General features: G+C 39.3%; 8 non-coding genes across 8 annotated transcripts; all 8 read right to left on the minus strand.

The window, feature by feature from the left end:
- Positions 1 to 257: 257 nt before the first annotated feature.
- On the minus strand, positions 258 to 330 carry TRNAV-CAC (transfer RNA valine (anticodon CAC)). Its single transcript has one exon. It is a non-coding gene; the product is annotated as a tRNA-Val (tRNA).
- A 301-nt stretch (positions 331 to 631) lies between these two features.
- On the minus strand, positions 632 to 703 carry TRNAP-UGG (transfer RNA proline (anticodon UGG)). Its single transcript has one exon. It is a non-coding gene; the product is annotated as a tRNA-Pro (tRNA).
- Positions 704 to 2,933: 2,230 nt separating this feature from the next.
- Positions 2,934 to 3,006, minus strand: TRNAV-CAC (transfer RNA valine (anticodon CAC)). Its single transcript has one exon. It is a non-coding gene; the product is annotated as a tRNA-Val (tRNA).
- A 301-nt stretch (positions 3,007 to 3,307) lies between these two features.
- Positions 3,308 to 3,379, minus strand: TRNAP-UGG (transfer RNA proline (anticodon UGG)). The gene has a single exon. It is a non-coding gene; the product is annotated as a tRNA-Pro (tRNA).
- A 2,164-nt stretch (positions 3,380 to 5,543) lies between these two features.
- TRNAV-CAC (transfer RNA valine (anticodon CAC)) lies at positions 5,544 to 5,616 on the minus strand. Its single transcript has one exon. It is a non-coding gene; the product is annotated as a tRNA-Val (tRNA).
- Positions 5,617 to 8,208: 2,592 nt separating this feature from the next.
- TRNAV-CAC (transfer RNA valine (anticodon CAC)) lies at positions 8,209 to 8,281 on the minus strand. The gene has a single exon. It is a non-coding gene; the product is annotated as a tRNA-Val (tRNA).
- Positions 8,282 to 13,438: 5,157 nt separating this feature from the next.
- On the minus strand, positions 13,439 to 13,511 carry TRNAV-CAC (transfer RNA valine (anticodon CAC)). The gene has a single exon. It is a non-coding gene; the product is annotated as a tRNA-Val (tRNA).
- Positions 13,512 to 18,592: 5,081 nt separating this feature from the next.
- Positions 18,593 to 18,665, minus strand: TRNAV-CAC (transfer RNA valine (anticodon CAC)). The gene has a single exon. It is a non-coding gene; the product is annotated as a tRNA-Val (tRNA).
- Between the last annotated feature and the right edge of the window lie 1,351 nt (positions 18,666 to 20,016).

The raw sequence follows: 20,016 nt of genomic DNA on the forward strand, positions 1-20,016 counted from the left end.
CCACTAAACTAAGATGCCTGTTGGTGCCAACAATTCCCAAAGTTAATGCATGTTCTAGTTGAGCAATGAACAGAATGCAGGGCTCTTTTGAAAGCGAGGTCTGTGAATCAACAGATACATCCACATGCCAATTACTTTAGTGTTTTTAAGAGAATTCACTTTCTTGGAACGAGTCTGCATGAAACCATCTTCAGGGCCTGGACAATTTCATGGCAAAACGGCACCTCTCAACATTGCAGCCAAGACAATATAACAACTGTTTCTGCCCGGTTTCGAACCGGGGACCTTTCGCGTGTGAGGCGAACGTGATAACCACTACACTACAGAAACAGATATCTACAGTTGATTCTTCTGTGATGAAACTTCTCAAAACAGGCTATTCCAAGGGCCTCTGGTTTTAGATTTCTTTCATGCAACCTTCCCAGACAGCCCTAGCTGAACGCTTGTATATGCCATGCAAGTTCAGCATTTTTGCAAAATGCTTAAAGAGAAATGTTTCCTATTTGCTCAGGCAGGGCAAGGTTAAAAGCATGAGACTCTAGCAAATATTCATCCACTACTGCAAAGAGAAAATTGATATATGGCTGTGAAATGAATACTTCAATACTACTTTAAAAAAGCACCAATGAAAGGGCTCGTCCGGGATTTGAACCCGGGACCTCTCGCACCCAAAGCGAGAATCATACCCCTAGACCAACGAGCCTTCGAAAGGCCTGCACCTCTGAAAAGCTAATACCAGCTCTAAGCACGCAATGAAGATCATGCTGGGGACTTTTTCATGCTTGGTCTGTGAATATACATGAAATTCAGTGTCAACTTACCCTTTCTCAAACGATATCACTATCATTTATAAGTGTCCCCTTTTATTTTGTCCCAGCATTGGACACGTCTTACAGGAAGTCCGCACTTATTTATCTATTTCTGCATTGGCTAGACCTTAAAGAGAAAGAATAAAAAGCTGTTCATAACAACATAAGAAACACATGTTGCATTTTCTCTCAAATGCTTATTCCCTTTGTGCAAATCGGAATGCCAAGGTGAATAGCTGGGCCACAGATTCTGGCTAATGATCTTTCCCTTGAATGCAATAAGCAATAAAAACTGCCTAATGCAGGACTAAAGCATTCCTTGCAAGCCTCTAACATCATTACATAACTGAGCTGCTGGTAGCAAGCTAAGCAATACCTTCCCAAAATGAGAAGTACATGTGCTAATCCGCTCAATCAGCGCTCGATCAGGCTCGATCAGGCGAGATATAGAAAAGGTGGAAAGGGTCCAAATGGCTGTCTCTTCTTTTTTGGGGTGGGTCCTTCTGACTATCATAGGATTGCTTGTAAGAGTGGCCAGGGTCAGAGAAAAAACTTTCAACCCTTCTTAGTGTTCTATCCAGAAGCAGGCATTTTCTGTGCCTTTAATTTCAGGCTTTTCCCAGCAGTCTCTGTTCTGCCTATGTAAATTAACAAAAGCAGTGCTTATTCATCACTTACTCTAATGTCATTACTGTCCAGAAAGCTCTGCCTAAGTATGCTTTTTTTCTTTTTCAGTGAAATTCTAAATGTTTTTTCTGTCCAGTCTATGGCAGTAGAATGCTGCTTATGATGCCACATTTTGTTGAATCACCAAGGTAAGACTACAGAGGAATATATGAGTCTGAATGACATGGAACTCTTAGCTAACACATCACAATGTGTGATGCTTGCCAACCAAGCACTAGATTCTGGAGCGCTGATGATCAGAACATTCTGCTCCTGAAGGAAAGGAAAGACAGCTTGATGGAAAATAAAGTCTCAGTTTATATTAACGCTCTCTCTCTCCCAATATATCTATCTATCTATCTATCTATCTATCTATCTATCTATCTATCTATCTATCTATCTATCTATCTATCTATCTATCTATCTATCTATCTATCTATCTATCTATCTATCTATCTATCTATCTATCTATCTATCTATCTATCTATCTATCTATCTATCTATCTATCTATCTATCTATCTATCTATCTATCTATCTATCTATCTATCTATCTATCTATCTATCTATCTATCTATCTATCTTTATATATGGATACCTGAATACACATACATATAGATATGCCATGCATTCCTTTAGATTTGTTCCAACCTCTTACCATTTATTTGAGAATCCCTACTTTTCAAGTGACTGCAAATGAAGTCATCTCCGGCACTTTTTGGCCGGTGCAAGGTAACAAAAACACATGACAACTTTTAATAAAAATCATTGGTCTCTTTGTTAACGTGCACTGTCAAACATGGGGCTTTCACACGTCAGGTAAACATGATAACCAATACACAACAGAAGCAGATGTAGATTGCTTATCAATGCCGTGATAGAACAGTTGTGAATTGAGTAGAAGAAGGGCCCCTGAATTGATACTTATTATATACAGCCTGTAAGATAGTGAAAAATGCAGGCTAGGAAAGGAGATGCAAATATCAATGTATTAGAAAAATACATAAAGAGGAGTTGATATGCTTTTATTCATTCAAGGCTAGAAAAAATCAACATACTATTGCAAGCATTCATACACCACCAAATAGAAATAAAGATTTCTGACATTAAACGTAAAGGTGACAATGCATTTGTATCATCACCTTGAGAAGGGTCACCGAGGAATTGAGCCCAGGGCTTCTGCACTTAAACACCAGAAACACTCCACTAAACTAAGATGCCTGTTGGTGCCAACAATTCCCAAAGTTAATGCATGTTCTAGTTGAGCAATGAACAGAATGCAGGGCTCTTTTGAAAGCGAGGTCTGTGAATCAACAGTTACATCCACATGCCAATTACTTTAGTGTTTTTAAGAGAATTCACTTTCTTGGAACGAGTCTGCATGAAACCATCTTCAGGGCCTGGACAATTTCATGGCAAAACGGCACCTCTCAACATTGCAGCCAAGACAATATAACAACTGTTTCTGCCCGGTTTCGAACCGGGGACCTTTCGCGTGTGAGGCGAACGTGATAACCACTACACTACAGAAACAGATATCTACAGTTGATTCTTCTGTGATGAAACTTCTCAAAACAGGCTATTCCAAGGGCCTCTGGTTTTAGATTTCTTTCATGCAACCTTCCCAGACAGCCCGAGCTGAACGCTTGTATATGCCATGCAAGTTCAGCATTTTTGCAAAATGCTTAAAGAGAAATGTTTCCTATTTGCTCAGGCAGGGCAAGGTTAAAAGCATGAGACTCTAGCAAATATTCATCCACTACTGCAAAGAGAAAATTGATATATGGCTGTGAAATGAATACTTCAATACTACTTTAAAAAAGCACCAATGAAAGGGCTCGTCCGGGATTTGAACCCGGGACCTCTCGCACCCAAAGCGAGAATCATACCCCTAGACCAACGAGCCTTCGAAAGGCCTGCACCTCTGAAAAGCTAATACCAGCTCTAAGCACGCAATGAAGATCATGCTGGGGACTTTTTCATGCTTGGTCTGTGAATATACATGAAATTCAGTGTCAACTTACCCTTTCTCAAACGATATCACTATCATTTATAAGTGTCCCCTTTTATTTTGTCCCAGCATTGGACACGTCTTACAGGAAGTCCGCACTTATTTATCTATTTCTGCATTGGCTAGACCTTAAAGAGAAAGAATAAAAAGCTGTTCATAACAACATAAGAAACACATGTTGCATTTTCTCTCAAATGCTTATTCCCTTTGTGCAAATCGGAATGCCAAGGTGAATAGCTGGGCCACAGATTCTGGCTAATGATCTTTCCCTTGAATGCAATAAGCAATAAAAACTGCCTAATGCAGGACTAAAGCATTCCTTGCAAGCCTCTAACATCATTACATAACTGAGCTGCTGGTAGCAAGCTAAGCAATACCTTCCCAAAATGAGAAGTACATGTGCTAATCCGCTCAATCAGCGCTCGATCAGGCTCGATCAGGCGAGATATAGAAAAGGTGGAAAGGGTCCAAATGGCTGTCTCTTCTTTTTTGGGGTGGGTCCTTCTGACTATCATAGGATTGCTTGTAAGAGTGGCCAGGGTCAGAGAAAAAACTTTCAACCCTTCTTAGTGTTCTATCCAGAAGCAGGCATTTTCTGTGCCTTTAATTTCAGGCTTTTCCCAGCAGTCTCTGTTCTGCCTATGTAAATTAACAAAAGCAGTGCTTATTCATCACTTACTCTAATGTCCTTACTGTCCAGAAAGCTCTGCCTAAGTATGCTTTTTTTCTTTTTCAGTGAAATTCTAAATGTTTTTTCTGTCCAGTCTATGGCAGTAGAATGCTGCTTATGATGCCACATTTTGTTGAATCACCAAGGTACAACTACAGAGGAATATATGAGTCTGAACGACATGGAACTCTTAGCTAACACATCACAATGTGTGATGCTTGCCAACCAAGCACTAGATTCTGGAGCGCTGATGATCAGAACATTCTGCTCCTGAAGGAAAGGAAAGACAGCTTGATGGAAAATAAAGTCTCAGTTTATATTAACGCTCTCTCTCTCCCAATATCTATCTATCTATCTATCTATCTATCTATCTATCTATCTATCTATCTATCTATCTATCTATCTATCTATCTATCTATCTATCTATCTATCTATCTATCTATCTATCTATCTATCTATCTATCTATCTATCTATCTATCTATCTATCTATCTATCTATCTATCTATCTATCTATTATATATGGATACCTGAATACACATACATATAGATATGCCATGCATTCCTTTAGATTTGTTCCAACCTCTTACCATTTATTTGAGAATCCCTACTTTTCAAGTGACTGCAAATGAAGTCATCTCTGGCACTTTTTGGCCGGTGCAAGGTAACAAAAACACATGACAACTTTTAATAAAAATCATTGGTCTCTTTGTTAACGCGCACTGTCAAACATGGGGCTTTCCCACGTCAGGTAAACATGATAACCAATACACAACAGAAGCAGATGTAGATTGCTTATCAATGCCGTGATAGAACAGTTGTGAATTGAGTAGAAGAAGGGCCCCTGAATTGATACTTATTATATACAGCCTGTAAGATAGTGAAAAATGCATGCTAGGAAAGGAGATGCAAATATCAATGTATTAGAAAAATACATAAAGAGGAGTGATATGCTTTTATTCATTCAAGGCTAGAAAAAATCAACATACTATTGCAAGCATTCATACACCACCAAATAGAAATAAACAATTCTGACATTAAACGTAAAGGTGACGATGCATTTGTATCATCACCTTGAGAAGGGTCACTGAGGAATTGAGCCCAGGGCTTCTGCACTTAAATACCAGAAACACTCCACTAAACTAAGATGCCTGTTGGTGCCAACAATTCCCAAAGTTAATGCATGTTCTAGGTGAGCAATGAACAGAATGCAGGGCTCTTTTGAAAGCGAGGTCTGTGAATCAACAGATACATCCACATGTTAATTACTTTAGTGTTTTTAAGAGAATTCACTTTCTTGGAACGAGTCTGCATGAAACCATCTTCAGGGCCTGGACAATTTCATGGCAAAACGGCACCTCTCAACATTGCAGCCAAGACAATATAACAACTGTTTCTGCCCGGTTTCGAACCGGGGACCTTTCGCGTGTGAGGCGAACATGATAACCACTACACTACAGAAACAGATGTCTACAGTTGATTCTTCTGTGATGAAACTTCTCAAAACAGGCTATTCCAAGGGCCTCTGGTTTTAGATTTCTTTTATGCAACCTTCCCAGACAGCCCTAGCTGAACGCTTGTATATGCCATGCAAGTTCAGCATTTTTGCAAAATGCTTAAAGAGAAATGTTTCCTATTTGCTCAGGCAGGGCAAGGTTAAAAGCATGAGACTCTAGCAAATATTCATCCACTACTGCAAAGAGAAAATTGATATATGGCTTTGAAATGAATACTTCAATACTACTTTAAAAAAGCACCAATGAAAGGGCTCATCCTGGATTTGAACCCGGGACCTCTCGCACCCAAAGCGAGAATCATACCCCTAAACCAACGAGCCTTCGAAAGGCCTGCACCTCTGAAAAGCTAATACCAGCTCTAAGCACGCAATGAAGATCATGCTGGGGACTTTTTCATGCTTGGTCTGTGAATATACATGAAATTCAGTGTCAACTTACCCTTTCTCAAACGATATCACTATCATTTATAAGTGTCCCCTTTTATTTTGTCCCAGCATTGGACACGTCTTACAGGAAGTCCGCACTTATTTATCTATTTCTGCATTGGCTAGACCCTAAAGAGAAAGAATAAAAAGCTGTTCATAACAACATAAGAAACACATGTTGCATTTTCTCTCAAATGCTTATTCCCTTTGTGCAAATCGGAATGCCAAGGTGAATAGCTGGGCCACAGATTCTGGCTAATGATCTTTCCCTTGAATGCAATAAGCAATAAAAACTGCCTAATGCGGGACTAAAGCATTCCTTGCAAGCCTCTAACATCATAACATAACTGAGCTGCTGGTAGCAAGCTAAGCAATACCTTCCCAAAATGAGAAGTACATGTGCTAATCCGCTCAATCAGCGCTCGATCAGGCTCGATCAGGCTCGATATAGAAAAGGTGGAAAGGGTCCAAATGGCTGTCCCTTCTTTTTTAGGGTGGGTCCTTCTGACTATCGTAGGATTGCTTGTAAGAGTGGCCAGGGTCAGAGAAAAAACTTTCAACCCTTCTTAGTGTTCTATCCAGAAGCAGGCATTTTCTGTGCCTTTAATTTCAGGCTTTTCCCAGCAGTCTCTGTTCTGCCTATGTAAATTAACAAAAGCAGTGCTTATTCATCACTTACTCTAATGTCCTTACTGTCCAGAAAGCTCTGCCTAAGTATGCTTTTTTTTTTTTTCAGTGAAATTCTAAATGTTTTTTCTGTCCAGTCTATGGCAGTAGAATGCTGCTTATGATGCCACATTTTGTTGAATCACCAAGGTACAACTACAGAGGAATATATGAGTCTGAACGACATGGAACTCTTAGCTAACACATCACAATGTGTGATGCTTGCCAACCAAGCACTAGATTCTGGAGCGCTGATGATCAGAACATTCTGCTCCTGAAGGAAATGAAAGACAGCTTGATGGAAAATAAAGTCTCAGTTTATATTAACGCTCTCTCTCTCCCAATATCTATCTATCTATCTATCTATCTATCTATCTATCTATCTATCTATCTATCTATCTATCTATCTATCTATCTATCTATCTATCTATCTATCTATCTATCTATCTATCTATCTATCTATCTATCTATCTATCTATCTATCTATCTATCTATCTATCTATCTATCTATCTATCTATCTATCTATCTATCTATCTATCTATCTATCTATCTATCTATCTATCTATCTATCTTTATATATGGATACCTGAATACACATACATATAGATATGCCATGCATTCCTTTAGATTTGTTCCAACCTCTTACCATTTATTTGAGAATCCCTACTTTTCAAGTGACTGCAAATGAAGTCATCTCTGGCACTTTTTGGCCGGTGCAAGGTAACAAAAACACATGACATCTTTTAATAAAAATCATTGGTCTCTTTGTTAACGCGCACTGTCAAACATGGGGCTTTCACACGTCAGGTAAACCTGATAACCAATACACAACAGAAGCAGATGTAGATTGCTTATCAATGCCGTGATAGAACAGTTGTGAATTGAGTAGAAGAAGGGCCCCTGAATTGATACTTATTATATACAGCCTGTAAGATAGTGAAAAATGCAGGCTAGGAAAGGAGATGCAAATATCAATGTATTAGAAAAATACATAAAGAGGAGTGATATGCTTTTATTCATTCAAGGCTAGAATAAATCAACATACTATTGCAAGCATTCATACACCACCAAATAGAAATAAACAATTCTGACATTAAACGTAAATGTGACGATGCATTTGTATCATCACCTTGAGAAGGGTCACTGAGGAATTGAGCCCAGGGCTTCTGCACTTAAATACCAGAAACACTCCACTAAACTAAGATGCCTGTTGGTGCCAACAATTCCCAAAATTAATGCATGTTCTAGGTGAGCAATGAACAGAATGCAGGGCTCTTTTGAAAGCGAGGTCTGTGAATCAACAGATACATCCACATGTTAATTACTTTAGTGTTTTTAAGAGAATTCAATTTCTTGGAACGAGTCTGCATGAAACCATCTTCAGGGCCTGGACAATTTCATGGCAAAACGGCACCTCTCAACATTGCAGCCAAGACAATATAACAACTGTTTCTGCCCGGTTTCGAACCGGGGACCTTTCGCGTGTGAGGCGAACGTGATAACCACTACACTACAGAAACAGATGTCTACAGTTGATTCTTCTGTGATGAAACTTCTCAAAACAGGCTATTCCAAGGGCCTCTGGTTTTAGATTTCTTTTATGCAACCTTCCCAGACAGCCCTAGCTGAACGCTTGTATATGCCATGCAAGTTCAGCATTTTTGCAAAATGCTTAAAGAGAAATGTTTCCTATTTGCTCAGGCAGGGCAAGGTTAAAAGCATGAGACTCTAGCAAATATTCATCCACTACTGCAAAGAGAAAATTGATATATGGCTTTGAAATGAATACTTCAATACTACTTTAAAAAAGCACCAATGAAAGGGCTCATCCTGGATTTGAACCCGGGACCTCTCGCACCCAAAGCGAGAATCATACCCCTAAACCAACGAGCCTTCGAAAGGCCTGCACCTCTGAAAAGCTAATACCAGCTCTAAGCACGCAATGAAGATCATGCTGGGGACTTTTTCATGCTTGGTCTGTGAATATACATGAAATTCAGTGTCAACTTACCCTTTCTCAAACGATATCACTATCATTTATAAGTGTCCCCTTTTATTTTGTCCCAGCATTGGACACGTCTTACAGGAAGTCCGCACTTATTTATCTATTTCTGCATTGGCTAGACCCTAAAGAGAAAGAATAAAAAGCTGTTCATAACAACATAAGAAACACATGTTGCATTTTCTCTCAAATGCTTATTCCCTTTGTGCAAATCGGAATGCCAAGGTGAATAGCTGGGCCACAGATTCTGGCTAATGATCTTTCCCTTGAATGCAATAAGCAATAAAAACTGCCTAATGCGGGACTAAAGCATTCCTTGCAAGCCTCTAACATCATAACATAACTGAGCTGCTGGTAGCAAGCTAAGCAATACCTTCCCAAAATGAGAAGTACATGTGCTAATCCGCTCAATCAGCGCTCGATCAGGCTCGATCAGGCGAGATATAGAAAAGGTGGAAAGGGTCCAAATGGCTGTCCCTTCTTTTTTAGGGTGGGTCCTTCTGACTATCGTAGGATTGCTTGTAAGAGTGGCCAGGGTCAGAGAAAAAACTTTCAACCCTTCTTAGTGTTCTATCCAGAAGCAGGCATTTTCTGTGCCTTTAATTTCAGGCTTTTCCCAGCAGTCTCTGTTCTGCCTATGTAAATTAACAAAAGCAGTGCTTATTCATCACTTACTCTAATGTCCTTACTGTCCAGAAAGCTCTGCCTAAGTATGCTTTTTTTTTTTTTCAGTGAAATTCTAAATTTTTTTCTGTCCAGTCTATGGCAGTAGAATGCTGCTTATGATGCCACATTTTGTTGAATCACCAAGGTACAACTACAGAGGAATATATGAGTCTGAACGACATGGAACTCTTAGCTAACACATCACAATGTGTGATGCTTGCCAACCAAGCACTAGATTCTGGAGCGCTGATGATCAGAACATTCTGCTCCTGAAGGAAATGAAAGACAGCTTGATGGAAAATAAAGTCTCAGTTTATATTAACGCTCTCTCTCTCCCAATATCTATCTATCTATCTATCTATCTATCTATCTATCTATCTATCTATCTATCTATCTATCTATCTATCTATCTATCTATCTATCTATCTATCTATCTATCTATCTATCTATCTATCTATCTATCTATCTATCTATCTATCTATCTATCTATCTATCTATCTATCTATCTATCTATCTATCTATCTATCTATTATGGATACCTGAATACACATACATATAGATATGCCATGCATTCCTTTAGATTTGTTCCAACCTCTTACCATTTATTTGAGAATCCCTACTTTTCAAGTGACTGCAAATGAAGTCATCTCTGGCACTTTTTGGCCGGTGCAAGGTAACAAAAACACATGACAACTTTTAATAAAAATCATTGGTCTCTTTGTTAACGCGCACTGTCAAACATGGGGCTTTCACACGTCAGGTAAACATGATAACCAATACACAACAGAAGCAGATGTAGATTGCTTATCAATGCCGTGATAGAACAGTTGTGAATTGAGTAGAAGAAGGGCCCCTGAATTGATACTTATTATATACAGCCTGTAAGATAGTGAAAAATGCAGGCTAGGAAAGGAGATGCAAATATCAATGTATTAGAAAAATACATAAAGAGGAGTGATATGCTTTTATTCATTCAAGGCTAGAATAAATCAACATACTATTGCAAGCATTCATACACCACCAAATAGAAATAAACAATTCTGACATTAAACGTAAAGGTGACGATGCATTTGTATCATCACCTTGAGAAGGGTCACTGAGGAATTGAGCCCAGGGCTTCTGCACTTAAATACCAGAAACACTCCACTAAACTAAGATGCCTGTTGGTGCCAACAATTCCCAAAGTTAATGCATGTTCTAGGTGAGCAATGAACAGAATGCAGGGCTCTTTTGAAAGCGAGGTCTGTGAATCAACAGATACATCCACATGTTAATTACTTTAGTGTTTTTAAGAGAATTCACTTTCTTGGAACGAGTCTGCATGAAACCATCTTCAGGGCCTGGACAATTTCATGTCAAAATGGCACCTCTCAACATTGCAGCCAAGACAATATAACAACTGTGTCTGCCCAGTTTCGAACCGGGGACCTTTCGCGTGTGAGGCGAACGTGATAACCACTACACTACAGAAACAGATGTCTACAGTTGATTCTTCTGTGATGAAACTTCTCAAAACAGGCTATTCCAAGGGCCTCTGGTTTTAGATTTCTTTTATGCAACCTTCCCAGACAGCCCTAGCTGAACGCTTGTATATGCCATGCAAGTTCAGCATTTTTGCAAAATGCTTAAAGAGAAATGTTTCCTATTTGCTCAGGCAGGGCAAGGTTAAAAGCATGAGACTCTAGCAAATATTCATCCACTACTGCAAAGAGAAAATTGATATATGGCTTTGAAATGAATACTTCAATACTACTTTAAAAAAGCACCAAAGAAAGGGCTCATCCTGGATTTGAACCCGGGACCTCTCGCACCCAAAGCGAGAATCATACCCCTAGACCAACGAGCCTTCAAAAGGCCTGCACCTCTGAAAAGCTAATACCAGCTCTAAGCACGCAATGAAGATCATGCTGGGGACTTTTTCATGCTTGGTCTGTGAATATACATGAAATTCAGTGTCAACTTACCCTTTCTCAAACGATATCACTATCATTTATAAGTGTCCCCTTTTATTTTGTCCCAGCATTGGACACGTCTTACAGGAAGTCCGCACTTATTTATCTATTTCTGCATTGGCTAGACCCTAAAGAGAAAGAATAAAAAGCTGTTCATAACAACATAAGAAACACATGTTGCATTTTCTCTCAAATGCTTATTCCCTTTGTGCAAATCGGAATGCCAAGGTGAATAGCTGGGCCACAGATTCTGGCTAATGATCTTTCCCTTGAATGCAATAAGCAATAAAAACTGCCTAATGCGGGACTAAAGCATTCCTTGCAAGCCTCTAACATCATAACATAACTGAGCTGCTGGTAGCAAGCTAAGCAATACCTTCCCAAAATGAGAAGTACATGTGCTAATCCGCTCAATCAGCGCTCGATCAGGCTCGATCAGGCGAGATATAGAAAAGGTGGAAAGGGTCCAAATGGCTGTCCCTTCTTTTTTAGGGTGGGTCCTTCTGACTATCGTAGGATTGCTTGTAAGAGTGGCCAGGGTCAGAGAAAAAACTTTCAACCCTTCTTAGTGTTCTATCCAGAAGCAGGCATTTTCTGTGCCTTTAATTTCAGGCTTTTCCCAGCAGTCTCTGTTCTGCCTATGTAAATTAACAAAAGCAGTGCTTATTCATCACTTACTCTAATGTCCTTACTGTCCAGAAAGCTCTGCCTAAGTATGCTTTTTTTCTTTTTCAGTGAAATTCTAAATGTTTTTTCTGTCCAGTCTATGTCAGTAGAATGCTGCTTATGATGCCACATTTTGTTGAATCACCAAGGTAAGACTACAGAGGAATATATGAGTCTGAACGACATGGAACTCTTAGCTAACACATCACAATGTGTGATGCTTGCCAACCAAGCACTAGATTCTGGAGCGCTGATGATCAGAACATTCTGCTCCTGAAGGAAATGAAAGACAGCTTGATGGAAAATAAAGTCTCAGTTTATATTAACGCTCTCTCTCTCCCAATATCTATCTATCTATCTATCTATCTATCTATCTATCTATCTATCTATCTATCTATCTATCTATCTATCTATCTATCTATCTATCTATCTATCTATCTATCTATCTATCTATCTATCTATCTATCTATCTATCTATCTATCTATCTATCTATCTATCTATCTATCTATCTATCTTTATATATGGATACCTAAATACACATACATATAGATATGCCATGCATTCCTTTAGATTTGTTCCAACCTCTTACCATTTATTTGAGAATCCCTACTTTTCAAGTGACTGCAAATGAAGTCATCTCTGGCACTTTTTGGCCGGTGCAAGGTAACAAAAACACATGACAACTTTTAATAAAAATCATTGGTCTCTTTGTTAACGCGCACTGTCAAACATGGGGCTTTCACACGTCAGGTAAACATGATAACCAATACACAACAGAAGCAGATGTAGATTGCTTATCAATGCCGTGATAGAACAGTTGTGAATTGAGTAGAAGAAGGGCCCCTGAATTGATACTTATTATATACAGCCTGTAAGATAGTGAAAAATGCAGGCTAGGAAAGGAGATGCAAATATCAATGTATTAGAAAAATACATAAAGAGGAGTGATATGCTTTTATTCATTCAAGGCTAGAAAAAATCAACATACTATTGCAAGCATTCATACACCACCAAATAGAAATAAACAATTCTGACATTAAACGTAAAGGTGACGATGCATTTGTATCATCACCTTGAGAAGGGTCACTGAGGAATTGAGCCCAGGGCTTCTGCACTTAAATACCAGAAACACTCCACTAAACTAAGATGCCTGTTGGTGCCAACAATTCCCAAAGTTAATGCATGTTCTAGGTGAGCAATGAACAGAATGCAGGGCTCTTTTGAAAGCGAGGTCTGTGAATCAACAGATACATCCACATGTTAATTACTTTAGTGTTTTTAAGAGAATTCACTTTCTTGGAACGAGTCTGCATGAAACCATCTTCAGGGCCTGGACAATTTCATGGCAAAACGGCACCTCTCAACATTGCAGCCAAGACAATATAACAACTGTTTCTGCCCGGTTTCGAACCGGGGACCTTTCGCGTGTGAGGCGAACGTGATAACCACTACACTACAGAAACAGATGTCTACAGTTGATTCTTCTGTGATGAAACCTCTCAAAACAGGCTATTCCAAGGGCCTCTGGTTTTAGATTTCTTTTATGCAACCTTCCCAGACAGCCCTAGCTGAACGCTTGTATATGCCATGCAAGTTCAGCATTTTTGCAAAATGCTTAAAGAGAAATGTTTCCTATTTGCTCAGGCAGGGCAAGGTTAAAAGCATGAGACTCTAGCAAATATTCATCCACTACTGCAAAGAGAAAATTGATATATGGCTTTGAAATGAATACTTCAATACTACTTTAAAAAAGCACCAAAGAAAGGGCTCATCCTGGATTTGAACCCGGGACCTCTCGCACCCAAAGCGAGAATCATACCCCTAGACCAACGAGCCTTCGAAAGGCCTGCACCTCTGAAAAGCTAATACCAGCTCTAAGCACGCAATGAAGATCATGCTGGGGACTTTTTCATGCTTGGTCTGTGAATATACATGAAATTCAGTGTCAACTTACCCTTTCTCAAACGATATCACTATCATTTATAAGTGTCCCCTTTTATTTTGTCCCAGCATTGGACACGTCTTACAGGAAGTCCGCACTTATTTATCTATTTCTGCATTGGCTAGACCCTAAAGAGAAAGAATGAAAAGCTGTTCATAACAACATAAGAAACACATGTTGCATTTTCTCTCAAATGCGTATTCCCTTTGTGCAAATCGGAATGCCAAGGTGAATAGCTGGGCCACAGATTCTGGCTAATGATCTTTCCCTTGAATGCAATAAGCAATAAAAACTGCCTAATGCAGGACTAAAGCATTCCTTGCAAGCCTCTAACATCATTACATAACTGAGCTGCTGGTAGCAAGCTAAGCAATACCTTCCCAAAATGAGAAGTACATGTGCTAATCCGCTCAATCAGCGCTCGATCAGGCTCGATCAGGCGAGATATAGAAAAGGTGGAAAGGGTCCAAATGGCTGTCCCTTCTTTTTTAGGGTGGGTCCTTCTGACTATCATAGGATTGCTTGTAAGAGTGGCCAGGGTCAGAGAAAAAACTTTCAACCCTTCTTAGTGTTCTATCCAGAAGCAGGCATTTTCTGTGCCTTTAATTTCAGGCTTTTCCCAGCAGTCTCTGTTCTGCCTATGTAAATTAACAAAAGCAGTGCTTATTCATCACTTACTCTAATGTCCTTACTGTCCAGAAAGCTCTGCCTAAGTATGCTTTTTTTCTTTTTCAGTGAAATTCTAAATGTTTTTTCTGTCCAGTCTATGGCAGTAGAATGCTGCTTATGATGCAACATTTTGTTGAATCACCAAGGTACAACTACAGAGGAATATATGAGTCTGAACGACATGGAACTCTTAGCTAACACATCACAATGTGTGATGCTTGCCAACCAAGCACTAGATTCTGGAGCGCTGATGATCAGAACATTCTGCTCCTGAAGGAAAGGAAAGACAGCTTGATGGAAAATAAAGTCTCAGTTTATATTAACGCTCTCTCTATCTATCTATCTATCTATCTATCTATCTATCTATCTATCTATCTATCTATCTATCTATCTATCTATCTATCTATCTATCTATCTATCTATCTATCTATCTATCTATCTATCTATCTATCTATCTATCTATCTATCTATCTTTATATATGGATACCTGAATACACATACATATAGATATGCCATGCATTCCTTTAGATTTGTTCCAACCTCTTACCATTTATTTGAGAATCCCTACTTTTCAAGTGACTGCAAATGAAGTCATCTCCGGCACTTTTTGGCCGGTGCAAGGTAACAAAAACACATGACAACTTTTAATAAAAATCATTGGTCTCTTTGTTAACGCGCACTGTCAAACATGGGGCTTTCACACGTCAGGTAAACATGATAACCAATACACAACAGAAGCAGATGTAGATTGCTTATCAATGCCGTGATAGAACAGTTGTGAATTGAGTAGAAGAAGAGCCCCTGAATTGATACTTATTATATACAGCCTGTAAGATAGTGAAAAATGCAGGCTAGGAAAGGAGATGCAAATATCAATGTATTAGAAAAATACATAAAGAGGAGTGATATGCTTTTATTCATTCAAGGCTAGAAAAAATCAACATACTATTGCAAGCATTCATACACCACCAAATAGAAATAAAGATTTCTGACATTAAACGTAAAGGTGACGATGCATTTGTATCATCACCTTGAGAAGGGTCACCGAGGAATTGAGCCCAGGGCTTCTGCACTTAAACACCAGAAACACTCCACTAAACTAAGATGCCTGTTGGTGCCAACAATTCCCAAAGTTAATGCATGTTCTAGGTGAGCAATGAACAGAATGCAGGGCTCTTTTGAAAGCGAGGTCTGTGAATCAACAGATACATCCACATGTCAATTACTTTAGTGTTTTTAAGAGAATTCACTTTCTTGGAACGAGTCTGCATGAAACCATCTTCAGGGCCTGGACAATTTCATGGCAAAATGGCACCTCTCAACATTGCAGCCAAGACAATATAACAACTGTTTCTGCCCGGTTTCAAACCGGTGACCTTTCGCGTGTGAGGCGAACGTGATAACCACTACACTACAGAAACAGATGTCTACAGTTGATTCTTCTGTGATGAAACTTCTCAAAACAGGCTATTCCAAGGGCCTCTGGTTTTAGATTTCTTTCATGCAACCTTCCCAGACAGCCCTAGCTGAACGCTTGTATATGCCATGCAAGTTCAGCATTTTTGCAAAATGCTTAAAGAGAAATGTTTCCTATTTGCTCAGGCAGGGCAAGGTTAAAAGCATGAGACTCTAGCAAATATTCATCCACTACTGCAAAGAGAAAATTGATATATGGCTTTGAAATGAATACTTCAATACTACTTTAAAAAAGCACCAATGAAAGGGCTCATCCTGGATTTGAACCCGGGATCTCTCGCACCCAAAGCAAGAATCATACCCCTAAACCAATGAGCCTTCGAAAGGCCTGCACCTCTGAAAAGCTAATACCAGCTCTAAGCACGCAATGAAGATAATGCTGGGGACTTTTTCATGCTTGGTCTGTGAATATACATGAAATTCAGTGTCAACTTACCCTTTCTCAAACGATATCACTATCATTTATAAGTGTCCCCTTTTATTTTGTCCCAGCATTGGACACGTCTTACAGGAAGTCCGCACTTATTTATCTATTTCTGCATTGGCTAGACCCTAAAGAGAAAGAATAAAAAGCTGTTCATAACAACATAAGAAACACATGTTGCATTTTCTCTCAAATGCTTATTCCCTTTGTGCAAATCGGAATGCCAAGGTGAATAGCTGGGCCACAGATTCTGGCTAATGATCTTTCCCTTGAATGCAATAAGCAATAAAAACTGCCTAATGCGGGACTAAAGCATTCCTTGCAAGCCTCTAACATCATAACATAACTGAGCTGCTGGTAGCAAGCTAAGCAATACCTTCCCAAAATGAGAAGTACATGTGCTAATCCGCTCAATCAGCGCTCGATCAGGCTCGATCAGGCGAGATATAGAAAAGGTGGAAAGGGTCCAAATGGCTGTCCCTTCTTTTTTAGGGTTGGTCCTTCTGACTATCGTAGGATTGCTTGTAAGAGTGGCCAGGGTCAGAGAAAAAACTTTCAACCCTTCTTAGTGTTCTATCCAGAAGCAGGCATTTTCTGTGCCTTTAATTTCAGGCTTTTCCCAGCAGTCTCTGTTCTGCCTATGTAAATTAACAAAAGCAGTGCTTATTCATCACTTACTCTAATGTCCTTACTGTCCTGAAAGCTCTGCCTAAGTATGCTTTTTTTCTTTTTCAGTGAAATTCTAAATGTTTTTTCTGTCCAGTCTATGGCAGTAGAATGCTGCTTATGATGCCACATTTTGTTGAATCACCAAGGTACAACTACAGAGGAATATATGAGTCTGAACGACATGGAACTCTTAGCTAACACATCACAATGTGTGATGCTTGCCAACCAAGCACTAGATTCTGGAGCGCTGATGATCAGAACATTCTGCTCCTGAAGGAAATGAAAGACAGCTTGATGGAAAATAAAGTCTCAGTTTATATTAACGCTCTCTCTCTCCCAATATCTATCTATCTATCTATCTATCTATCTATCTATCTATCTATCTATCTATCTATCTATCTATCTATCTATCTATCTATCTATCTATCTATCTATCTATCTATCTATCTATCTATCTATCTATCTATCTATCTATCTATCTATCTATCTTTATATATGGATACCTGAATACACATACATATAGATATGCCATGCATTCCTTTAGATTTGTTCCAACCTCTTACCATTTATTTGAGAATCCCTACTTTTCAAGTGACTGCAAATGAAGTCATCTCTGGCACTTTTTGGCCGGTGCAAGGTAACAAAAACACATGACAACTTTTAATAAAAATCATTGGTCTCTTTGTTAACGCGCACTGTCAAACATGGGGCTTTCCCACGTCAGGTAAACATGATAACCAATACACAACAGAAGCAGATGTAGATTGCTTATCAATGCCGTGATAGAACAGTTGTGAATTGAGTAGAAGAAGGGCCCCTGAATTGATACTTATTATATACAGCCTGTAAGATAGTGAAAAATGCATGCTAGGAAAGGAGATGCAAATATCAATGTATTAGAAAAATACATAAAGAGGAGTGATATGCTTTTATTCATTCAAGGCTAGAAAAAATCAACATACTATTGCAAGCATTCATACACCACCAAATAGAAATAAACAATTCTGACATTAAACGTAAAGGTGACAATGCATTTGTATCATCACCTTGAGAAGGGTCACTGAGGAATTGAGCCCAGGGCTTCTGCACTTAAATACCAGAAACACTCCACTAAACTAAGATGCCTGTTGGTGCCAACAATTCCCAAAGTTAATGCATGTTCTAGGTGAGCAATGAACAGAATGCAGGGCTCTTTTGAAAGCGAGGTCTGTGAATCAACAGATACATCCACATGTTAATTACTTTAGTGTTTTTAAGAGAATTCACTTTCTTGGAACGAGTCTGCATGAAACCATCTTCAGGGCCTGGACAATTTCATGGCAAAACGGCACCTCTCAACATTGCAGCCAAGACAATATAACAACTGTTTCTGCCCGGTTTCGAACCGGGGACCTTTCGCGTGTGAGGCGAACATGATAACCACTACACTACAGAAACAGATGTCTACAGTTGATTCTTCTGTGATGAAACTTCTCAAAACAGGCTATTCCAAGGGCCTCTGCTTTTAGATTTCTTTTATGCAACCTTCCCAGACAGCCCTAGCTGAACGCTTGTATATGCCATGCAAGTTCAGCATTTTTGCAAAATGCTTAAAGAGAAATGTTTCCTATTTGCTCAGGCAGGGCAAGGTTAAAAGCATGAGACTCTAGCAAATATTCATCCACTACTGCAAAGAGAAAATTGATATATGGCTTTGAAATGAATACTTCAATACTACTTTAAAAAAGCACCAATGAAAGGGCTCATCCTGGATTTGAACCCGGGACCTCTCGCACCCAAAGCGAGAATCATACCCCTAAACCAACGAGCCTTCGAAAGGCCTGCACCTCTGAAAAGCTAATACCAGCTCTAAGCACGCAATGAAGATCATGCTGGGGACTTTTTCATGCTTGGTCTGTGAATATACATGAAATTCAGTGTCAACTTACCCTTTCTCAAACGATATCACTATCATTTATAAGTGTCCCCTTTTATTTTGTCCCAGCATTGGACACGTCTTACAGGAAGTCCGCACTTATTTATCTATTTCTGCATTGGCTAGACCCTAAAGAGAAAGAATAAAAAGCTGTTCATAACAACATAAGAAACACATGTTGCATTTTCTCTCAAATGCTTATTCCCTTTGTGCAAATCGGAATGCCAAGGTGAATAGCTGGGCCACAGATTCTGGCTAATGATCTTTCCCTTGAATGCAATAAGCAATAAAAACTGCCTAATGCGGGACTAAAGCATTCCTTGCAAGCCTCTAACATCATAACATAACTGAGCTGCTGGTAGCAAGCTAAGCAATACCTTCCCAAAATGAGAAGTACATGTGCTAATCCGCTCAATCAGCGCTCGATCAGGCGAGATATAGAAAAGGTGGAAAGGGTCCAAATGGCTGTCCCTTCTTTTTTAGGGTGGGTCCTTCTGACTATCGTAGGATTGCTTGTAAGAGTGGCCAGGGTCAGAGAAAAAACTTTCAACCCTTCTTAGTGTTCTATCCAGAAGCAGGCATTTTCTGTGCCTTTAATTTCAGGCTTTTCCCAGCAGTCTCTGTTCTGCCTATGTAAATTAACAAAAGCAGTGCTTATTCATCACTTACTCTAATGTCCTTACTGTCCAGAAAGCTCTGCCTAAGTATGCTTTTTTTTTTTTTCAGTGAAATTCTAAATGTTTTTTCTGTCCAGTCTATGGCAGTAGAATGCTGCTTATGATGCCACATTTTGTTGAATCACCAAGGTACAACTACAGAGGAATATATGAGTCTGAACGACATGGAACTCTTAGCTAACACATCACAATGTGT

Source organism: Lissotriton vulgaris, unplaced genomic scaffold (genome assembly GCF_964263255.1).
Source record: "Lissotriton vulgaris unplaced genomic scaffold, aLisVul1.2 SCAFFOLD_496, whole genome shotgun sequence".
Lineage (NCBI taxonomy): Eukaryota > Metazoa > Chordata > Amphibia > Caudata > Salamandridae > Lissotriton > Lissotriton vulgaris.